Source organism: Kogia breviceps, chromosome 10 (genome assembly GCF_026419965.1).
Source record: "Kogia breviceps isolate mKogBre1 chromosome 10, mKogBre1 haplotype 1, whole genome shotgun sequence".
Taxonomy (NCBI): domain Eukaryota; kingdom Metazoa; phylum Chordata; class Mammalia; order Artiodactyla; family Physeteridae; genus Kogia; species Kogia breviceps.
The window spans coordinates 71,607,917-71,630,440 of NC_081319.1; the positions used below are offsets into that span (position 1 = coordinate 71,607,917).

General features: G+C 48.2%; 1 long non-coding RNA gene across 1 annotated transcript; it reads left to right on the plus strand.

The window, feature by feature from the left end:
* Positions 1-18,129: 18,129 nt before the first annotated feature.
* LOC136794923 (uncharacterized) lies at positions 18,130-20,043 on the plus strand. The gene is made up of 3 exons (XR_010842388.1): positions 18,130-18,199; positions 18,337-18,421; positions 19,886-20,043. It is a non-coding gene; the product is annotated as an uncharacterized lncRNA (long non-coding RNA).
* The last annotated feature ends 2,481 nt before the right edge of the window (positions 20,044-22,524 follow it).

Below are 22,524 nucleotides of genomic sequence, written 5' to 3' on the forward strand. Positions count from 1 at the left end.
GAGGAAGTGCGTGGTGGTGTCCAATCTGATTTCAAGGTCTGAGAAGTTGTGCAATGTCCAACAGGTTCCCACATCCTACAAGTAAGCAATTGTGTTTAAGAGTAAAGTTAAAATATTCTTTCTTTTAATTTATGTGTGTTATTTCTTCAAATGGCTACTAAGTTGTTACAACATAGATACTTATTAAGTTGTCTGGATATAACTACTTAATAAATGGAAGTGTTACTATTTCTTTTGATCTAGGGGCATCGTGAAAAAAAAATTAAGACATTAAGGATACCATGAGCCAAGAAAGTTTGGGAACATCTATTATTAGAGAACAGGGATACCCACACTAAAGAATAAGACAAGGTCCCTTTACAAGAGGTAAAGGCAGATGTATTAGTTATCTACTTTTTTTAAACGTCTTTATTGGAGTATAATTGCTTTACATTGTTGTGTTAGTTTCTGCTGTATAACAAAGTGAATCAGCTATACGTATACATATATTCCCATATCCCCTCCCTCTTGCGTCTCCCTCCCACCCTCCCTTAGTTATCTATTATTGTGTAACGAATTATCCCAAACTTAGAATCTTAAAACAACACACATTTCTTATCTGGGTCCAGAGTCCAGGCCTGGTTTATCTAGGTCCTCTGCTCAGGATCCCACAGGCTATGTCAAGGTGTCAGTTGGGCTGCATTCTCATCAGAGGTATGACTGGAGAAGATCTGCCTCCAAGCTCCCTCAGGGCAAATTAATTTCCTTGTACAGGTGGAACTCGATGTGACTTGCTTCTCTGAGTCCAACAGGAGAGTCTCTGACCTCAGGGAGGCCTCCAGTCCCTTTTTTAAGGGCTTTAAACTAAGTAAAGTCAACCCAGGATAATCTCCTTTTTGATTAATTCAACTTCAATTGATTTGGGACTGCACAATCCTGTAATCCTTGACCTAGTCTATTGATTATAAGCAAATCACAGGTCCCAACCACACTCAAGGGATATGACTCATCGAGAGGTCATCTTAGGGTGTGTCTGCCACAGAAGGAATTAAAGAGTTACAAGGGTGATGATTGTTACAAAAGAAAAAGTGCAAGGTGCTATGGGAAGGTAGAACCCAGTCCTGGTGAGGTAGGGACAGTCTTATGAAGAATGATGTTAGAGCTGAGACCTGAAGGTCAAACAGGAATTAAGTAGGCCATGTGTGGAGCAAGAGTGCTCCAGGAAGATAAAATGTCATGTGCAAAGGCCCTGGGGCCAGAGAAAGCTCAGTGAGTTCAAGAAACTTAAAGACTAGTGTGATTGGCACATAGAGAGGCAGGAGAAGACTTGGAGCCAGAGAGATAGGTGCTTTCTTTATGGTTACCAAGCAGCCAGTTGTTGCTGAAGTTAATACAAGCATCAAAAAACCCACAGCCACACACAAAACACAAACAATGGCTACTTCTGCAGGCTCTGTTCCTAGGGAGGGGCACAAGGGTGTCTTCTGAGGTGTTACAAATGTTCTCTCTCTTGCTCTGAGTGGTGATACATGGGTGTGTTCATTACTCAAAGTTATTGTCTTAGACTTAAATTTAGGGCACTTATGGTATATTTTATATGTCGATAAAGCCCTGTTACATAAAAGCAAACCAATCATAGCTACAGGGTATTTCGTAAGTGCACCAGCTGTAGACTACGATCTGATAATGACCAGGCACCTGCAAAGCCCTGGTCCCCAGGGAGGAATGAGCTGAGATGCTCAAGGCCTTAATTTGGTCAAAAAAACTTACTCACCAAGCACCTTCTCTGCCCTACTTGCATCTGGCCATAAGGAGGCTCAAGGTTGTAGAAGACTCTGCCAATGCCTCCAGGGGCTCACAGTCTGGAAGGGAAGACAACTCCAGAACTAACTGTAATAGATGGCAGAGGTAATTTCTGGTAAGTACTATAGGCAAGGGCCCAGGAAGAAGTGGTTAATTCCATTTGGGGCTCTGAGAGGGCACTTGAAGGGAGAGGCATTTAAATAGGTCTCTGTCAGATGACATCAGAGAACCCTAGCTGTTCCCCAATATCCACTCTCCTTTTCTTCTGGACTAGAGTTTTAGCCAGGCACATGATTCAAAATAAAGACTAAATTACCTATACTTCCTTGCAGCTGGCCAATGTGAGATAAGTGGAAATGCAGTGTAGTATATCTGGTAGCCTTCCTTAAAAGCAGTCACACATAACTTTTGCCCTCTTTGCTGCCAAGAACACAGAGGTAATGGCTGGAGCTCTAGCTGCCATCTTGGATCATGAGGATGGGAACCACAGCCTTGAGATGACAAATCAATAAACTGAAATGAGCCTGGGTCCCTGAGGACTTTATGGAGCAGAGCTCCACCTGGACTTCCACATGAAAGAGAAGTAACCTCTATTTGTTTAAGTCTCTATTATTTGGGGTCCCTGTGATTTGCAGCTAAACCTAATGCAACTAATAAAGTGAGTAAGGGGAATTCCCTGGCGGTCCAGTGGTTAGGACTCGGTGCTTTCACTGCACAAGGCATGGGTTCGACCCCTCGTCAGGGAACTAAGATCCTGCAAGCCATGCAGAATGGCCAAAAATTTAAAAAATAAATAATAAAGTGAGTAGGAATCGAATGAGTAGAAGTTGGGAATGGGGTAGGGAATGGCCTTCCTAGGTGAGGGACAAATGTATGTGAGTGTCTGGTGTCTCCTGAGAAAGCTGCCACACCCAGGGTGATGCTTGCACAGAGGGTTCAAGGAGAAGAAAGTGAGTACAGGGAGATGAAGGGGAAGGAGTTCATTGGGACCAACCTTGGAGAGCTCATATGCGCCTTCCTGAGTAGTCTGGACTTTATACTCTGGTTTGGGCTTGGAGGGTGGGTGGGAGATAGAGCAAGATGAGAGGCAAAGAGTCCCTGTGAGAGGGCCGAGACTCAACCCAGTGGGGATGGTGAGGAGGGGTTGAAAGAAAAGATATGCAGGATGGAACGCCCTGGATCCACATGATTATGGTGGGGGCTGTGTGTGGCTCCCAAGTTTCTGGATAAAGGGACTGAAGTGGCTGTGGTGCTGGTTGAAGGTTTAGGATTTGCAGAGGATAATCTAATTTGCAGACGAAGATTCTAACAAATTGACAGAGACAAATTAAATTTGAGGTTCCAGCATGAGCGCCTAGTGGAAGTGTCCAGGACACAAAGGAAACTGCTGGCTGGGCGTCCTTGGAGAAATATCAGGACAAGGAATAGGGTTATATTGGGGAATCAGCCTGGTGGCAATAAAAGAGTTGAAGAGGATTGAAGAGATCATGGTGGTGGTTGGGAGGGGGACACGTGGTGCCAGAATTGAACTCTGCTGGGGATGGTATCTCAGAGGGGCTGCTTGCATTTAAGGGGAGGACAGAGGGAAGAGTGGGTGGAAGAAGAGGAGCCGCCAAAGAGGTAGGAGGAGAAGTGAATGAGCTCGGTGTCAGCAAAATGGAGAGAGTGAGTTTCAAGAAGGAAGTAGATGGATACCAAGTGTCAATGTTGTGCAAAGGGGGGTAGGCAAACCCTGCGCACAGAAAGTGGGACCTACCCAGGGTGACATTGTGGAATGGGGAGGAGAGGGAGGGGAGCAGACTCACCTTGAGAAATACAGACACCCCCTGCCATGCCTAATCCATCAAGCTTATTTCCTGCACTCGTGGCAAACTGGCCAATGGCAGCTGCCCTAGCACAGAAAACAGCTTGGTTGTTTAAAAATAAAGCCCATTTTAGAATTCTTTTGTGGAGTTTAAATTATTTTTTTTAATGCAATGTCATACAGTCTCACCTATTTGGCAGAGAAATGTTTCTAAATTAACATATTATTCCTCACCCTGACAGAAGCTTCTGTGACAGGTGTGACTTGACAGTGTATGCACAGAACAGGGCATTTATAAGTCAGGAGTGTGAGTCCAGTGTGTGCACGCATGCACGCACACACGAGCACGTGCACATGTGCACACATGGACATCCATCTGCTCAGGGTCAGCGCTCCAGCAGGCCAGGCCTGGGAACTGATTTGGACAATCACACCCCACCATGTGCTAGTGCGTGTCTTGTTATGGATCAGTGGCTTAATTCACTGTGCTCCAACCAGCCTGCGGGCTCCTAGCGACCAGCACAGTGGCTTCTATCACCTCTTTCCCATGTCCCTCATTACCCAGTGGTGTACCTGGGAGCAAATCCAACAACAGAGCACACCAAGCCCCCAGCAGTCCTCAAGGGACCGCTCAGATTTCCCCTGACTTGATGCTGTGATGCTCCTTTCTGAGAGACTTAGAACTAGTCCTCCAGAGCCCCTAGTTACCCGCCTACCCCTTCCCCTCAATCCTTCCACCCACTAGAGGAGAGCTGGAGAGACAGGTGTGTACCTGATGAGCCAAGTGGAACATGCAGGGGCCACAGCTCAGCTGTAAGGCCACAGCATCCCCTGTGATCATTCTCTCAGTCCCCTATCACAGCCCCACGTATGACCTACACTCACAGGAAACGTTAATAACAATCACACTAGCCTCCCCGGCCCCACACCCCCAAGACCTGTCTGAGAGACCCCTGCACCAGCACCTGTAGGCTCTCACACCCCTGGCTCTGCCTTTCACTTCTCCTCTAGACCCTACAGACTGAGACAAGATTTAAACCCCCCTGCCACTTCTATAATAATAAGAAATATCTACTGAGTGATATGTGTCCTAAGACCATGATGTCCTTAAATCCTTCAACAACCCTGTGAGGATGATGCTCTTATTATCTGCATCTCATTTTGCAGGTGAAATGATATAATGTCTGGGATGGGTTTTAAGATACTTGAACAAGTACAAGAATGGAGGGTGGAGTCGATGAAACAAAATTAGAAAAATAATAAGTTGTAGAACCTGGATATTGTGTACATAAGAGTTTATTATTGCAATTCTCTCTTTATGTCTGGAAATTGCCATAATTAAAAGTAAACATAAAAATGAAGAAGCAGAAATGGCACATAGTACATGCTCATTAGGGCTTTAAGTATGTACTATCTCATAAGGATTAAGCGAGGTAATGTATGTAAAGAACCTAGTATAATTCCTGTACTCCAGAAAAGGGCGGGAGGGCTGTGGTTTCCCTAGAGCAGGCCCCTCCTTCTGTCCTATCACCCTGTCCTGTGCCTTTACCGACAATCTCCTACTCATGGACAGGCCTCCGATCCTGGTCTCCACCCACCAGCTCCATCCTGGAGGGCCCTGCAGCACTGCCATCGCCCTTGAAATGGCCGAGTAGCTGTAAATGATGTGAGTACTCGTGCCCTGTCTCCCCGTGTCCCCGGGAGCCCCCTGAAGCGGGCACACAGGAGGCAGGAACAGCCTCTCTCCTGCATCCATTCAGCAAATATTTGTGGAGCCAGACGCCACCACCGTGGGAACGGCAGCCTCACGATCTCGGGAGGCCACGGGCTGCCTGGGGCTCAGCTGAGCCGTGCTAACGTGAATCGGGAAGCAGCCCAAGGGCCGTGACAGCCCAGGGTCCGGGGAGGCCGGGAGACCCGCGGGATCCCTCGTCTGCTCTACAGGCCCCGCAGGCCGCCCCAGGCCCGGACACAGGGAGTGGGGCGGGGGCTCCCCTGCTGGCCCCTCCCAACATCCCAGACGATCAAGGCAGAGAACGGCCTCCTCTGGCTCTAATTTTAACCCCGAGGAAGGTGCCAATCGTTCTTTTTCAAAGCTGTTTCAAAGTGACTCTGATAAGCAAATTGCTGGCAGCCCTGGCGGGTGATTATTCCTGCATTAATCAGGGGGAAATTATGCCAGTTACTGATTAACTAATTACAGCAATCAGATCGGCTGGGAGAACAGGGCACAAGGAGGAGGACAAGGTAAACACAACCTGGGAAAGGTGAAGGAGGCAATTAGGGGCGGGGGCAGAGGGCAGAACTCATGGTCTCTTCCTGCCTCCTCTTGCCCCGCCCCCCGCCCCCCAGCTGAGCTCCCGGGAGGCCAGAGCTGTGTGTCCGGGCTGATGGGGGAGGCAGGGTCCGACGTCTGGGAATTAGTGCTCCTCTCCCAGCTTCTGCCAGTTCCCCATCTGCTGAAGGACACGGAAGGCCCCTTTCTGGTACAGGAGGCTACCCCACCCCGCCTGTCTGAGGGAGGAGACTAGCGAGCAGATAGTCAGGAGTTGGCGGTTAAGACAGTCTCAGGGACTTCCCTGGTGGTGCAGTGGTTAAGACTCGGCGCTCCCAACGCAGGGGGCCTGGGTTCGATCCCTGGTCAGGGAAGTAGTCCCACACGCATGCCTTAGCTAAGAGTCCGCATGCCGCAACTAAGACTCAGTACAGCCAAATAAATAAATAGTATTAAAAAAAAAAAAGACAGTCTCAGAAGCCGGGAAACGAGTGACAAAAGAGGGTGAGGCGTGGCAGCCAGGGCTTTGGAACACAGAACCCTGAAGTCACCAGGTCAGCCTGGTATAGGGTCACCGGCCCTGTGACTCCCCTCCCCCATCCAGGAAAGAGAATGAACCCCATTCTGCCCTCCCAGCTCTCAGCCGCAGAGTCCACTAGGCACCTGAGGAGATGCATGGAGAATCCTTCCCGAATCCCCTGTACTCACTCCCTGACCTCCTGCCTCCCAAATGCTTCTACTCATGATTGTCTGGGGTATGGGGGTGCAGGGGCAGCGGGGGGGGGAGGTAACCAAAGTTGGGGCCTGGTTCAGAAGTTGGCTGACTGCTACCTGACTCAGTACAGAATGTGTCACTGAATGAGTTGCTGACTCTAGACATACCAGAAGCCAGAGGACAAGGAGGGGCAGCCATTTTCTCCCCAAGGCTTCTAATTATGGGGAGGGGGTGAGAGGCTTGATGCTCTCTGATCACAGGAGCTGTAGGGACCCAAGGAGGCCACTGCTGGTGTGTGTGTGTGTGTGTGTGTGTGTGTGTGTGTGTGTGTGTGTGTGTGTGTAGTTCAGTTAGGGTCATCTACAGGCTGGATTCACAGGGTTTCCAGGAACTTGCTCCTCTGCATGGGAAGCCTCTGTGTGCCCCTTCCCCAGAGTTCAGGATGATTTCTCTTCCTGGGGTGGCAGATCAGGTAACGGGTGCCCAAGGATGGGGGGTGAGGGTGGCATAGCCAGAGGCTGTAGGGGTGCCAAGGTGGGCACTGGCTGCCCTGGGGGTCATGCAGTCAGGGCCTCAGACACCTGTTCTCTTCAGGGTCCTGGAGAACTGCGGGTGCCCCAGTGCCTCACCCCACCCCCAGGAGGATGACTCAAGGTCCTGGGGATAGAAGGGAACCAGAGCCAGCAGCAAAGATGCTGCCCAGACTGTTGTGCTCTGGGAAGAGCTGCAGGAGGGTGAGATCATTTAAGAGACATCACACTTCTGTCCTCCTCCTTCTTCCCTTTTCTGCCAGCTTCCACATCAGGGCTGGTGGGAGATTAGGCTGGGGCTGACCTGACCTGTCCTGGACCTGGTCTCAGGGCTGGGCAAAGGATATGCGCAGCGTGATTCCTCCCGACTGGAGGAGGGCTAAAGAGAGGAAGGAAGAGAGAAAGATTGCAGCCCCAGCCGTCTGACAGTCAATTATTACTACCATTTGTTGAGTGCCTACTGTATGCCAACCGGTATCATGAACTCCAATTTACAGATGGGGAACCTGAGGCTTTAGAAAGTAATTTGCTTAAGTGTTATTACTTGAATCCAGGCAGCCTCCTGGTCTATAACCGCTACACAGTATTGTACCCCAATCCTATAAAATGGAGGATGATGGTGCTGATCTGATGGGGTGATGTGAAGATTAAATGAGACAATGCTTGTAAGGAGCATCAGGCACAGCCATTGAACATCTACTATGTAACAGATGCTATGTGAGTGCCGGAGGATATGAACAAATGAGTGACAGTCCCTGCCCTTGAGGAGCTCCTGCCCTAATGGGCAAAGTGGACGCAGTAGAGATAAACCACCAGATGGCACGGCATCTGCTCTAAAAGAGGACTGGAAGCAGCAGGGTTGAGGGGAGAGGGGTTGACCAACCAGGGCAAGGAGGGGAGATTTCTAGGAAATGACTTTTGAATGGCAGCTGTAAAGATGAAATGAAGAGCAGGAAGGACATTTTAAGAAGAGGAACCAGAATACACAAAGTCACAGAGGTGGGGAGTTCCTGGGGAAAAGTGGGGGGTTCAATGTGGCCATAGCTTGCAAGGTACAGGGAGGAGAAAGGAAGCTGCTAAGTGGCCCAGGCGATGTGAGAGGGCTTTGAATGCCATGCTGAGTGATTTATTAGAGTTTATATAAGAATTACAGGAGCCATCAGAAAGGTTTTTAAGAAACATGTTATTGGGATTTTTTATTACAAAAGTAACACTTTTTTTTTTTTGGCCTCGCTGCACCATTTGTGGAATCTTAGCTCCCCAACCAGGGATTGAACTCGTGCCCCCTGCAGTGGAAACACAGCGTCCTAACCACTGGACTTCCAGGAAATTCCCTAACACATTTTAAAATAATTCAGACAGGTAAAGTAGTAAGTGTAGGATGTAAAAAATAAAAATTAATATTTGATTACTCCCCATGCCCCTTCCCAAACACCCTCCCTAAAGCAATCAGTATAAAGTTTGTTTCCTTCCCCTGGGCAGAGACAATTAGTTGTCCGCCCCCCATACCCATACTCTTCTTCCTGAAAGACTTATAGCTGGGTACTTGGCTACTTGGAATGAAGAATATATTTCCCAGCCTCCCTCGCAGCTAGGTGTGGCTATGGAGCTAGGCTCTGGTGAATGGGATGTAACCAAAATTAATATATGAGACTTTGAGGAAATGACCTTTTAAGGGAAGAGGTCATGCTACTCTGGGTGCCTTCCTCCTTCCTGTTGGTTAGGATGTTGAAGTGATGGCTGAAGCTAAAGCAGCCATCTTGGGCCATGAGGTAAACTTGAGAATGGAAGCTAGTCATGGTGGATAGAAGAAAACTAGATGACTTCATGAAGTAGAGCCACCACACAAGCTCTGAACCACTTACCTCCAGAATTTTAAGTGAGAGAGAAGGAAACTCTCCTGTTTAACACACTGTTGTTTTGTGGTCTTTTTTTCTGTCATTCACAACTAAATCCTAATGTGACCCCTCAGTGTGCTTTTCCCTACCTCCCCCCAAAATGTAAACATATACAGATTTTTTTAATGGAACCCAAATACACCTATTACTCTGCAACTTGATTTTCTCAAGCACAACTTTCTAAGTCAACAATTAGGTCAACCTCCTTTTTTTTTTTTTGGCCGCACTGCACAGCACACAGGATCTTAATTTCCCCCGCACCCCCCTGCAGTGAAAGAGCACAGGGTCTTAACCACTGGACCATCAGGGAAGTCCCAAGGTCAACCTCCTTTTTAACAGTTGTGTGATATTCCCAAATTGGACCATAAGGTATCCAACCATTCTCCTATTAATGGACATTCAGCTTTCCAGTTTTTCTGCTATCACCAGCAATGTGGCAATAGATATCAAGAACAAGATTCTTGTGGGCTAGTGATTTTGCTTTGTTTCTGTTAGATAAATTCTGCAAAAACAGTCTTGGGTCAAAGGGAAAGGGCACTGAGGCCAGACCTGCTCCTGAGTCCTGAACCTCGAAGGCAGAATAGGAGGCCTTATTTGGGTGGCTTCCCAGTGTAGGAAGGATCTCTTCTTTTCCTCCTTCCTCTCCCACAGAGGTTCCCCTTTTATCAGGATACAAGTAGTTTTACACCACAGGTGGAGAGAAAACTTGGCCACCTCTCAGAAAGAAGCCACTTAAACCCATTCAGAGGTACCAGCCCTTGGAAGCATATCATTTCCCCAGAGCAAATCCTGAGAATGAAGGGGACCTGGTCCCCTGAAGAGGGAGTGAAGAAGACTTGAGACACAGAAAAGAGAATTCTGAAAGGGATACTGAGGAGTCCAAAGACAAAACCTTATGCAGAAATCCAGAAGACCAAAGATGAGGATTTCCAGCCCCTTCCATCACAACTTCCTGCGTGATTTTGGGCTAACCTCCCACTTCCCTTAGCCTCTTTGTCCTCAGCTGAAAATGGGGCTAAAATTTACTGTACATTTTGCTCAGGGTGTGTCTGGTACATGTCTTGTAACTCGGGGCTCCCTCTCCCCTGCAATCCTCACCCCCACCACCTTGTTCTTCTACTGTTTTCTCTTCCACATGGCCTGGAAGAGGGAGAGCAATGTTCCCTGCCTCAGTTTCCCTCCAGTTCAAGTTTGAGGCCATCTTCTTTGTTTCCTGGGCAGGTAACGAGGGTGAAGCTCAATGAAGAAAGCTGCGCATATAATGCGGGGAGTCCCCGGCAGAGCTCCAGCAGGCTGTCAGGAGGCGATTCTGGGCAATTGATTTCCACCAGGCTCATTGTTTCACCCCAGCAAATATTTCCTCAGCATTGCTACAAGATGTCCATTCGGCAAAAACCCCAGCAAGCCTGCAGGCCCTGCTCTCTGCCGGTAAAGAGGCAAGTGGCACTACTGATGGCTACAGTAAATCTGAACTCACAATTAAAACCTCTTTAGTGATTGCAGCCAAGTGACTGATGGAAAGGACCACAGGCTCCATCTGTCCCCCTCCACACTCCTCCGCCAAGACAGATATTGGCAGGGCATCATAAATAGCCTCGCATATCCAAGGCCTTGGAGGCTGGCAGGAGGTGTGGTGGAAAAATTCAAGGAAAGGGCTGAATTGGGTTCTGCTCTTCAGGGTCCAAGTTGGGGTAAGGGGTTCTGTGCAAATCATCTTGGATGGGTAGGGAAGGTATCTGTGTCCCCTTTCTATAAATGAGAAACCTGAGGCCCAGGGGAAGCAAAGCCAGACTTCCTCAACTTGAATTTTAGACCCATCCAAAACTCTATGTGGGCTCCGAGGGTCACCACATCCTTTGCCCTTGGTCACATTTTCCACCTCTCTGGCATGCCCTCCTCCTCCCCCAACACCCACTGTAGCAGATGATGTCGGGGCCCCACAGCACCCCTTTGTCCTTACCACTTCAGTATACACCAGCCTGACTCCCAACAGCCAGAAACTGCTTCTTTGTTTGAAGGTTCTTTCTGGCCACCAGAGCCCACTTTGCCATCTGTGCAGCAGGCCAGGAGTGTTGAAGAATTAATGCCTCCCAGGGTGGCTCTCACCAATGATTGATGGGAATTGATGGAAGTATAAATACCCCAGCTCCCTCACCACTCAGTTGGGATAACTCTGAGACAAGTACTTCACAGTTCCTAGAGGGAGTGAGCCCAGTTGCCCACAGTGATAACTTGCTCACTGATATACCCTGTATTGACTCCCTTCCTTCCAGGTCTCTCTTCCCTACTCCTGCTAGTGCATCCTGGGATCCTCTCAAATTAACTCCTTGTACTCTTTTCCCTGCCTTAGGGTTTCCTTCTGGGTAAGCTCAAATCAAGACATCTACCCATCTTTGAATTCTTGCTCTCCACCTAGGAAGCCTTTCCCACTCCCTCCCTGTGCCAGATCCAACGCTATCAGGCATTGACACAGTACCTCTAACATTTTCTGGCATGTATCAGCCCCCAAACAAGTCTCCCTAGCTAGATAGGAGCCTCTTGAGGACAGGAACATTGCTTTGTATTATCTTTATGTCCCCTGAGTCCCACAGCTGGTACACCACTGGGGCTCAATAGCTGTTTACTGAATAATTAACTGAATGAATGAGCCAGTGAGTGAATTAAGTGTTCTTGTCAGTTATGGGAATGGGGATGAGGAATCTTTTCTTCCGATGAAAGAAAAAGAAATAGGCAAGAAAGAGCCACATGAACAAAGAACGACTTAGCTCTGTTTTGTTTTAAGCAAGGAATATAAAGCATTTTATCGATCTGCCTTTTAAATTAAGGACAGGAAACGTACAGCCATTCAATAAATAATACATAATAAAAACACTTCCAGGGGCTTCCCTGGTGGCGCAGTGGTTGAGAGTCTGCCTGCCGATGCAGGGGACACGGGTTCGTGCCCCAGTCTGGGAAGATCCCACATGCCGTGTAGCGGCTGGGCCCGTGAGCCACAACTGCTGAGCCTGCGCGTTCGGAGCCTGTGGTCCGCAACGGGAGTGGCCACAGCAGTGAGAGGCCCGCGTACCGCAAAAAAAAAAAGAAAAAAGAAAAACACTTCGGTTCCAAAATATGGCTAATTAAGGGAGACAGACAGAAGAAAGGAGGAGCGAGGAGGGGAAATGAGAGACAGGCCAGAGACACAGGACAGGATCAGAGACAGTAGAACAGAGACAGGAAGATAGAGCAAGACTGTGGTGGTGGTGAGTCACAGAGACAGTGAGAAATCTGAAACTGGAGGTCACTCGGCAGCTGGGACCGCTCCAGAGGCCAGGCTGCAGGCGAGAGGCAGAGGAAAGACGATTCTTGGCTGATGTTTAGGGGCCTAAATCAAAAGTCTGCTACAAAGGAGATGCCCACTCCAGATCTAGAAGGACAGTGTTCGTTCATTTGAACCTTGGAAGGAGAATTATTAGGACTGGTCAGGACCATCAGGGATCTGAGATCCTTTGTGGTTAGAGATGAGGCCAAATTGGAATGCAGAAACTGAGTCATAGGTGGCAGGACACCTGCATTAGTTATTCTACTAAGGCAGATTAAGCACTTCCTGCCTGCCAGCCTACATGGGCTAAGTGCTTTATGTTCATAAGCGCATTTAAATGTTATAACAACTCTATAAGACAGTTACTGTTATTATTCCCATTTCACAGATGAAAAAACTGAGGCTCAGAAATGTTAAGTAACTTTCCCAACACCTCACAGGGCAAGGAATTGGTAGAGTCAGCCAGAGTCTGACCCCATGTCATCTGACTCCAGGGTCTGCGACTTAATGCCTTCCTGCTGCCACTTTGGAAGCATAGGGAAGGGGGACAGTCATTGTGGAGGCTCATGAAGGGAGAGGAGATCTCTTATGTACTATAGCCTCTGAGACACTCAGCCCTGCACTGACTTCTTTCTCTGCTTTCTCTGTGCCCATTTGATATTTTTTTTCTAACCTGTAATAAGTTTAATTTGCCAAGTGGCCATGGAGGATCTAAAAAGCAAAGTATGGTGGGGGAGGAGAGGTTTACATTTTGGCCAAAGGCTTGATACCCCTAGTTTGGGGGTGTTGGGAGAATGTGGGTTGGGAATCTAGAAAGATGAGGCAGTGTCTTCTCTAGGTATCATCACTGTGTCCTTCTGTGCAAGTCCATCTGTGGGACGTGGTTTATACCTGCTGGACCTAAACTCATTGAGATACCCCCAAAGCCTCAGACTTGCCTTTTATGAGCTTAGGCTCTCCCCCAGCACCCCCACCCCCATACAACTCCTCTCAGCCCTTCAGGTTCTGCTCTGGGTCCTTTGGGGTCTGCAGGCTGAGGTATCCCCTCTTCCTCTCCTCCATCTTTTATCCAGCCCAGAATTAGCTGGGCTCAAAGTCCAAGAGCTCAGGACACTGCTGTTCTCTTAGAAAAGAAGTCAGGGGAGGAAAAAAAACCTCCTATACCCAGTGACCCCATGGACCTCATATGTCCCAATCTAAAAAGAATACTTTTGGGCTTCCCTGGTGGCGCAGTGGTTGAGAATCCGCCTGCCGATGCAGGGGACACGGGTTCGTGCCCCGGTCTGGGAAGATCCCACATGCCGCGGAGCGGCTGGGCCCGTGAGCCATGGCCGCTGAGCCTGAGCGTCCGAAGCCTGTGCCCCGCAACGGGAGAGGCCACAACAGTGAGAGGCCCGCGTACCACAAAAAAAAATAATAATAAAAATAAATAAATAAATTAATTAATTAAAAGAATACTTTTGAGATGGAGAGGGGGGTAAAAGAGGAAGTCAAGAAGTTGGAAAGGGTTTTGTGACTGAGTTTCTTAATCCCCATCCTCAAACCAGCATCAGCCGACCAGACACGAAACCCCTTACCAGTGCCTGCTTTGGCCCACCCCACATGACCTGTGCTCCAACCTCAAACTTCACCCAACTCGGGTCCCACCACTCATTCTGTAACCTCCAGGGACCTCAGTGAAGTCGCTGAGGATTTTAAAACCCAATGGATTTTAATAGCCTGACAAAAGTAATACCACTATTTATAAGGAACAAACAGATACCATAAATAAATACATTACTGACTCATTGGATTAGTGTTTAATTACTTGAAATTACCAACAGTTACCACCAATTACTTGAACAATGAATGCATTCTTTCTCCATTACACATGGCAATTCCCAGGGTGAAATCCAGGGAGCTCAGGCCCCATTAGATCTCACCTGGCCCTTCTCACACTGCTTCCCTCTTTTAAAAATTCACTCATTTGTTCCCTTATCACATATTTGTTGAGCATTTATGATATGCCAGGCACTATTCAAGGCATTGGGGATGCATCAGTGGGCAAAAATAGACAAAATCCCTGTCCTCATGGACCTTGCAATCTGACGGGTGAAGATAAACAAACCAACAAACAAATATTATATGTACTTTAGAAGGTGATAAGTGGCATATAGAAAAATAAGCAGGGAAGAGGTATAGAGTGCTGGGAGTGATATTTATATAGTGCAGTCATGGGTAATGACCTGACCACCTTCCCTTTGCCTCTCCAGACTCACTCACCACACTTCTCCACCAGGTTCTGTGCCCGGTGAGGCTGCATCACCTGGGCCCCCTGCTCTCTGGCTTCTGTTAAGTCTGGCCGATGGGGAGCCCCACAGATCAGAGGGAAAAAGGGGAGTACCCAGGCTGGCTACATCCCTCCACCAAGGATCTCAGCCCCTAGCAGGTTGCCCTTTCCACTCAGTCCTTTTTTTTTTTGCGGTCCGCGGGCCTCTCTCTGTTGTGGCCTCTCCCGTTGCGGAGCACAGGCTCCGGACACGCAGGCTCAGCGGCCATGGCTAACGGGTCCAGCCGCTCCGCGGCATGTGGGATCTTCCCGGACCAGGGCACGAACCCGTGTCCCCTGCATCAGCAGGCGGACTCTCAACCACTGTGCCACCAGGGAAGCCCCACTCAGTCCTTTTTGCATCCTGGATTTTATAACAGCTGCCTCCCTAACCTCCCCACCCTGTTGTCTGTCCTTGGGATGGTCACGGCCCCTCACTCTTAATATCCTAGGGGTCCTGCTCTATCCATTGTGGTTTCCAGACACCCTGCCCACCTCTTTGTAAACTCTCCTCAATAGATCTCAATTTGAGTGTGCCATCTGTTTTCTGCTGGGACCTGACAGGTAGAGATCGCTTCCGTGATAAGGTGACATTTGAGCAGAGGTCTGAAGGAGACCAAGGAATACTCCATGTGGATATCTGGGAGGAAAGTTTCCCAGGCACGAGAACAGCAAGTGCAACAGCTGGAGACAGGACTGTGCTTGGCATCTTTGTGGCTGGAGCAAAGCTAGTGAGGGGGAGAGCGGTAGAGACAAGTCAGAAAGGAGGCAGGAGGCCAGGTCAGCTAAGGTCTGGTAGGCATTTTAAGGACTTTGACTTTTACTCTGAGGGAAACGGGGATCCCTTGCAGCATTTGGAGCAGTGAAGTGACTTGATCAGACACATGTTTAAAAGGGTCACTCTGGTGGCTGTGTTGAGAATAGACTATAATGGAACAGGAGGCCACTCAGGACTATAATGGTTGAGACCATAATACAGACTATTAAGGCAAGAGGCCGTGGTGGTTTAGACCAGTGTGGGAGCGATGGGAGTGGCGAGAAACAGCCACACTCTGGACGGATTTTGAAGTAAAGCCAACAGGATTTGCTGATGGATCAGAATGACAAAAGAAGGGAACTGTGGACAGCTCCAAGGTTTTTGGCCTGAGCAAGTGGAAGGATTTACTGAGATGAGAGGACATCCGGAGAAGCAGGTTTGGGGGGAAGATCCAGAGTTCAAATTAGAGCACATCAGTAAGGGCATAGCCCAGAATGTGGGCACATGGTGCCCCAGGTGTTGGGAGGTCAGCTTGCCATCCCCACCCCAAATCCAGGCAGCTCCTCTCTCAGTCTCCCCAGCTGGGCAAAGATATAACTTCTTCTCATGTCCTCTCCTACCCCCTTCCCTGGTGGAGCTGCTCCTTTCACTAAAACTAAAATTTCAAAGGTATTTGGGCTTCCCTCCCTCCCTGGCCCAGCCCCTCCTCCTCTCTATTTAATGGTGGAGTGCCCAGGTATGGCTGAGTCCTGGAGCAGAGAAGGAGAAGAAATTAGGGAACCTGGGAGAAGATTCCTGCTTGGGTACCGTGGAGGAAGAAGGAGGTTGTTTTCTTCTCCCCACACCTTAGGAAGCTTGTGCCAAAAAATAAATGTGGATCAAGAGTAACCCCAATCTCACTTGGGTCAGAGCAATCAAAACGTAATTGGGTTTGTGAATAACTAATGTTTACACTGATGTTGTCCTAATAGGACCGTGAGACCTGGAGATGTGACTCTGCCGTCTCTGCTCAGTGTGAAACTTGGGTTTTCACAGAAGCTGGGTCAGGCAGTGAGAGATGGAGAGAGAAGCCACTGTCCTGGGTTAGGTGACCAGGATGGGGAGGTCCAGGAGATTCTCTGGGCAGACGCACAGAGGCTGTCATTTTGGGAACTGGGTGTCTAGGAGAGCGGTTTCACCCAGAAATAATGTAACTGTGATCATCATTTCACGTGCCACGCATTGAGCACCTACTTACTATGTGCCAGACACTTCACTCTGTTATCCCTACAGTAACCTAGTGAGGTGAATTTTATGCTCCCCTCTTTACAGACGAGGCTACTAAGGCACAGGGAAGCATGTGATTGGCTCCACGCCTCTCATCTGGTCACTGGCCCAGATGAGTCCAAGGTCAAGTCTGTCTGGAGCCAAGCTCCTCTCACAACCCACAAGAAGGACACTACTTCTAGGAGCCATGGAGGTTCCTTATGGAGCAGGAGTCAGGAGTGGAAATAGAAACAGCTGTGAAATTTCTGACTACCTTGTTTTTCTGAGCCAAGCTAAAGTGGGTAGTGAAGCCAGGCTGGTAATTACCTTCCTGTTGGTGATAATGGTGCTGATGGTGGTGGTAGTGATGCTGGCTGCTGCCACATGACAGTGACGTCACCAGTGATGGTGTTAGTCTTACTGGTGGTGGCAGTGCCCAAGGTGGCGGGAGTGGTGTCAGGATGCTGCTCGAGATGCTATTAGTGCCACCTTAGCTGTGGCAGGGCAAGCGATGTCCCACACTGCAGTCCTGGCAATGCTGCTGGAGACCTCCTGGGAAGCACGACTCAGGCTGGCATTTCCACTGATGCCTTGCCCCACCCCTACCCCCAACCTGGAGAGCCCCTCTGCCCCTTCTGCCCTCAATGAAGGGGACAGGCTCAGGGCCTCCTGTAGAACTGGTTTTATTGCGTTCCCTGTTCTGGTCAGTGTAAGTGATGGCCCTGCCTCTCCATAGGGACAAATGTGATAAATAACCAGAGAGGACAAGAGGGAGGAAGCCGCCCAGCCACCAGAAGTCATAAGTCTCTGTCCAGCCATGTGGCAGGCTCATTACAGAAAGCTCCGGGGCCATCCCAGGCTGCCTGGCCTGGGGCTCGGGAGAGCCCCCGATGCAGAGCTCCCAGCCCTGTTGGCTCTGCAGCTCTGCTCCTGGACTTACCAACCTCACCTCCTCATCCCCTCTCAGGACACCAGGCCAGGCACACCCAATACACCCTTGAGGCGTCTAGGGGCTCAGGCCTGTCTTATCCCCTGCCCCACCCTGAAAAATCCAGGGAGGCATTTGATAAGGCTTTCCTAATGTCCTTGGAAGTAGGGGAGACAAATATGAGCTAGATGGCAGCCCAGTTAGATGCACTGGGCTGCAACATATCCACAGAGGCCTGAGATCAAATCCCACCTCAGGTACTTACCAGTCAAGTGACTTTGGCAACTCACTTAACCTCTTCTCACCCGCAAAATGGAAATGATAACCACACACTTTGCTTCATTAGGATGCAAATGTGAGATGGGACCTCCCTGGTGGCGCAGTGGTTAAGAATCCACCTGCCAACTCAGGGGACACGGGTTTGAGCCCTGGTCCGGGAAGATCCCACATGCCTCAGAGCAACTAAGCCTGTGTGCCACAACTACTGAGCCTGCACTCTAGAGCCCGTGCTCTGCAACAAGAGAAGCCACTGCAATGAGGAGCCCGTGCACTGCAATGAAGAGTAGACACCACTCGCTGCAACTAGAGAAAACCCATGCACAGCAATGAAGACCCAATGCAGCCAAAAAAAAAAAAAAAAGTGTGAGATGACATAGGTAAGGTCCTGATGACAAATGTAATGTTAACATTTATGTGCCTTCTATGAGCCTGGTATAGGTCTTTACATAAATGATCTCATTTAATTCACGTATGGATGCTGTGTGGTTAGTACTATCCTATCCCTCTTTTACAGATAAGGAAACTGAAGCACAAAGAGATTAATCAACTTGCCTAATGACACACTGCTAGTAAGTCATGGAACTGGCATTTGAGCCCAGGTAATCTGCCATCAGAGCCTCTTTACTATTAGATTACCAACCTTGTATACATCAGACACTCAACAATGCATATTTATTGAGCAGCTACTATATTAAGCCAGATTCATGAGGTCCTCCCAACTCTAAGACACATTCAACGTTTGCATAGAATATTACATTTGATAAACTGTTTTCTTATTTAACCTTAGAAAACCCTTTGAAATGGGTATTATTATCTTTATTTCCCTGAAAAGGGAATAGATGCCTAGAAAGGCTAAGTGACTTCTCCAATATCACATGTTCAGAAGTGGTTAGGCCAGTGCCTGAGCTCAGGGTTTCTGACAAGGAACCTCACAGCGCCCCACCGTGGCTATTGGGCCTGCCCCCAAAGGGATCCTGTTCCCTTCAACATGTGGTCTCTGGATCCTTTCATCTCCCCACACACCTGGACCACTTTTCAAGAGTAACTGGGGTGTTGATTATGAACGTGACAACTGGAATCACCAGCCCCTCTGTGACGTGGTTTCTCACTGAAGGGACACTCATTCACTCCCGGAATCAAATGCACTCATTTGCAAAAATAATTGGCTGAGGTTAAGAGCAGAGCCAGTGCACATCTAGAATGCAAAAGAAACTACAGCAGATCAATAAGAAAAAGGCAGACAACCCAATAGAAAAATGAGCAAAAGATTTAAACAGACACTTCACAAAAGATGCCATCCGAATTGCCAATAAGTGCATGAAAAGGCACTCCACACCATCAGTCATCAGGGAAATGCAAATTCAATAAGATACTACTTCACACCCAGAGAAGGGATAAAATTTAAAAGATTGACAATACCAAATGTTGGTGAGGATGTTCATATATTTCTAGTGGGAGTATAAAGTGGTACAACTACTTTCAAAAACTGTTTGGCAAAATCTACAAAATGCATACATTATGACCCAGAGGTTTCACCCCTAGGGATAGACTCAAAATATGAGTACACATGTGCACCAAATTATAAATAACAGTGTTCATAGGCATGCTGCTTATAATAGCCCCAACATCGAGTCAGATGGATAAATCAACTGTGCTATATTCGTATAACAGAGTATTAAACATCTATGAAAATAATATGGAGGAATCTCACAGATAATGTTGGGCAAAAGAAACCAGATACAAATGAATACATCTTATATGATTCCATTTGTACAGAGTTCAAAAATGGGAGAAGCTAACGGATGGTGTTAGAAGTCATAAGATGATCACTCTTGGCAGGGGGAGGTAACTGGAAATATTAGAAATGAGGGGGTCTTCAGGCCGCCTGTATCCTTCCACTCCTTCATCTGGGTGCTGATTACGTTGTGTGTCACTTGTGAAAAATTGTCAAACTGTACGCTTATGATTTGGGGTCTTTTCTGAATACGTGCTTCAGTAAAAAGTTTTTCTAAAGTGTGCTGTCAGTGACTGGAGAACAAAATCCACTTTTCTTTTCTTGACAGGGTTGCCAGACTGACAGGAAGGAAACTGTGTCAGCCGTGGTGTGTCTGGACTTCACTGAGGAGTGTGACAAGGCATCTTGTCATATCCTTGTGAACAAGATGGACACATATGGCTGGGTGACCCTGTCATTAGGTGGATTGAACCACTGTCCCCAAAGGATGCTAATTAAGGAATCTGTATCCACCTGGAGGGAAACTTCTAGTGCCTCCAGGCTCTGTCCTTGTCCTTGGCAGTCCAGCACTGTTATCAGGGAGTGCAATGAAGACATAACAGGCAGGCTTAGCAGATTCACGGATGACATGAAGCCAGGAGGGAGAGAGAGGACAGGGCACGGCAGGAGCAAGATCCAAAATGATTTTGGCAGAATGGCCAAGTGGAGGAAACCTAATAAGATGAAACTGAGTCAAGGATCTGTGGAAGGCCCTGCAACAGGGGCTAAAACCTAACTTCCTAGGAACAGGATGGGTTGGGAGTCATAATTTTATAGCTGCAGCTCTGCAAGTGGAGGGGGTGAGCTCCCCAAGGGCAGGGACCCTCCTGTTTTCTCTCCAGATCTCCAGGGCCTACCTCAGGGCCTGGCTCAGACAAAGCACTCAGAAAGAGTTGCCAAATTCATCATCGAATGAAGGATGGGGCAGTGCCTGGTTGTGACACCCTGGCCCCCAGGCCATCTGAGGGAATCAGCAGCCTGTCACTCAGTTTTGGATCCTTTTAAACAGATGTAGACAAACTGCTACCGAGTCAGACAGGAACCAGAGACCTATCTTTGAGATAGTATGGAAAGCACTGGCTGTGTTTCACCAGCAAAATAAAAGCCTTGGGGTTCAGGGAGAGGGGCTCAGGGGTGAGGATTGTCAGGGTCCTCAAAAACACACAGGGCGGGCTTCCCTGGTGGCGCAGTGGTTGAGAGTCCGCCTGCTGATGCAGGGAACACGGGTTCATGCCCCCGTCTGGGAAGATCCCACATGCCGCGGAGCGGCTGGGCCCGTGAGCCATGGCCGCTGAGCCTGCGCGTCCGGAGCCTGTGCTCCGCAACAGGAGAGGCCACAGCAGTGAGAGGCCCGCGTACCGCAAAAAAAAAAAAAAAAAAAACCACACAGGGCTGCCCAGCCCCCTGGGGACTCACAGCTCACAGGCAGAGATGGATTCACCATGGACCTGATGTAGTTTCTGATTCAGGGCCCCTCATTTAAACAGGCCCTTCCAAGATCCTCCAAGGGGTGTTGGTAAAAATGTTCACATGGTCATATGGCTTTGTAAAATTTGCAAACATAGATAATTTAACTCTCATCCGTTAAGAGCCGTGTCTCTTTCCTCTGTGACTTCCCCTTCATCACACTTTCCCTCATGTTGGCTGGTATCAGAGTGGCCGTGGGCATTTATGGGATCCAGCCCAGGGGTAATTAAGTGAGGGACCCACTTAGGTAGGGTTTAGTGCATATGTTTATTTGATTCATGGTCACTTCCATATGAGTTGCTTTATTGGTAGCCTTCCTGGTGCAGGGATGACATCTAGGAATATTCCTGTGTTGTGCTGACTGTGCTGACTCATTTGGTAATGGGACACAAAGGAGCAGGGTCCATATGAGTGTGTCCTGGATGCCTGGTCCTGGAAGTATTTGGAGAGGGGAGAAGAAGTCAAGTATGAAATGTATGGAGCCAAAAACAAAACAACAAAACAAACAAAACAAAACCCTGCAGGGGGGTCCTGTGAAGGGGACCTTCATTTCCCATGGCCCTACGACCTGGGACACGGACAAAAGGGCAGAGGTGTGGGCTTCATACAAGGAAGTACAGACTTTGTAATAGAGCTCTGAAAAGAGGACAGACATTCTTCTCTGTGTTTGTCTGCATCTTCTCAGTATCCAGCACTAGCTTGCATTACTTTTGTCTTAAGCGTGGGTGGAGTGAGCACCTGTCACTAGAAGGTGTTTAAGCACAGGCTGGAAAACACCTACAGGGATGTTGTGGGAGAGAGTTCAAGAATCAAATGAGAAATCTTGCCTTCTCTGACCTCAAGACTCCAAAGTTCTAGCCAGTTCATTCCGGAGGCCAATCCCTGGCCAGTACTATTAAAGGCCGGCCATTTATCCTCGAGTGCACCTTGACTCCACAGAACGTCTTGAATTTTGAGAGCTTTATTTTTTAATATTTTTTTAAATGGTGGCAAAATAGACATAATATAAAATTTACCATCTGAACCACTTTTAAGTGTACAGTTCAGTAGTGTTAACTATATTGACATTATTGTGCAACCAGTCTCCAGAACTTTTTCATCTTTTCAAACTGAAACTCTATACTCATTAAGCAACATCTCCCCTGTCCCCTGCCACCACCATCCTGCTTTCTGTTTCTGTGAGTTAGACTACTCCTGAGACCTCATATAAGTGAAATCATATAGTATTTGTCTTTTTGTGACTGTTTAGGACTTTTATTTTTGCATTTTAAAAAATGAGGTAAAATTGACATACAATAAAATGCATAAATTTTAAGGATAAAGCTCAGTGACTTTTTACTTATACACACATGGGTATCACTACCACCCAGATGAAAAATACAGCCTTTCCAGTGACACAGAAGTCCCCTGAGTACCCCATCCCACAACCACCCCCAACCCAAGGTAGCTACTATCTGACTT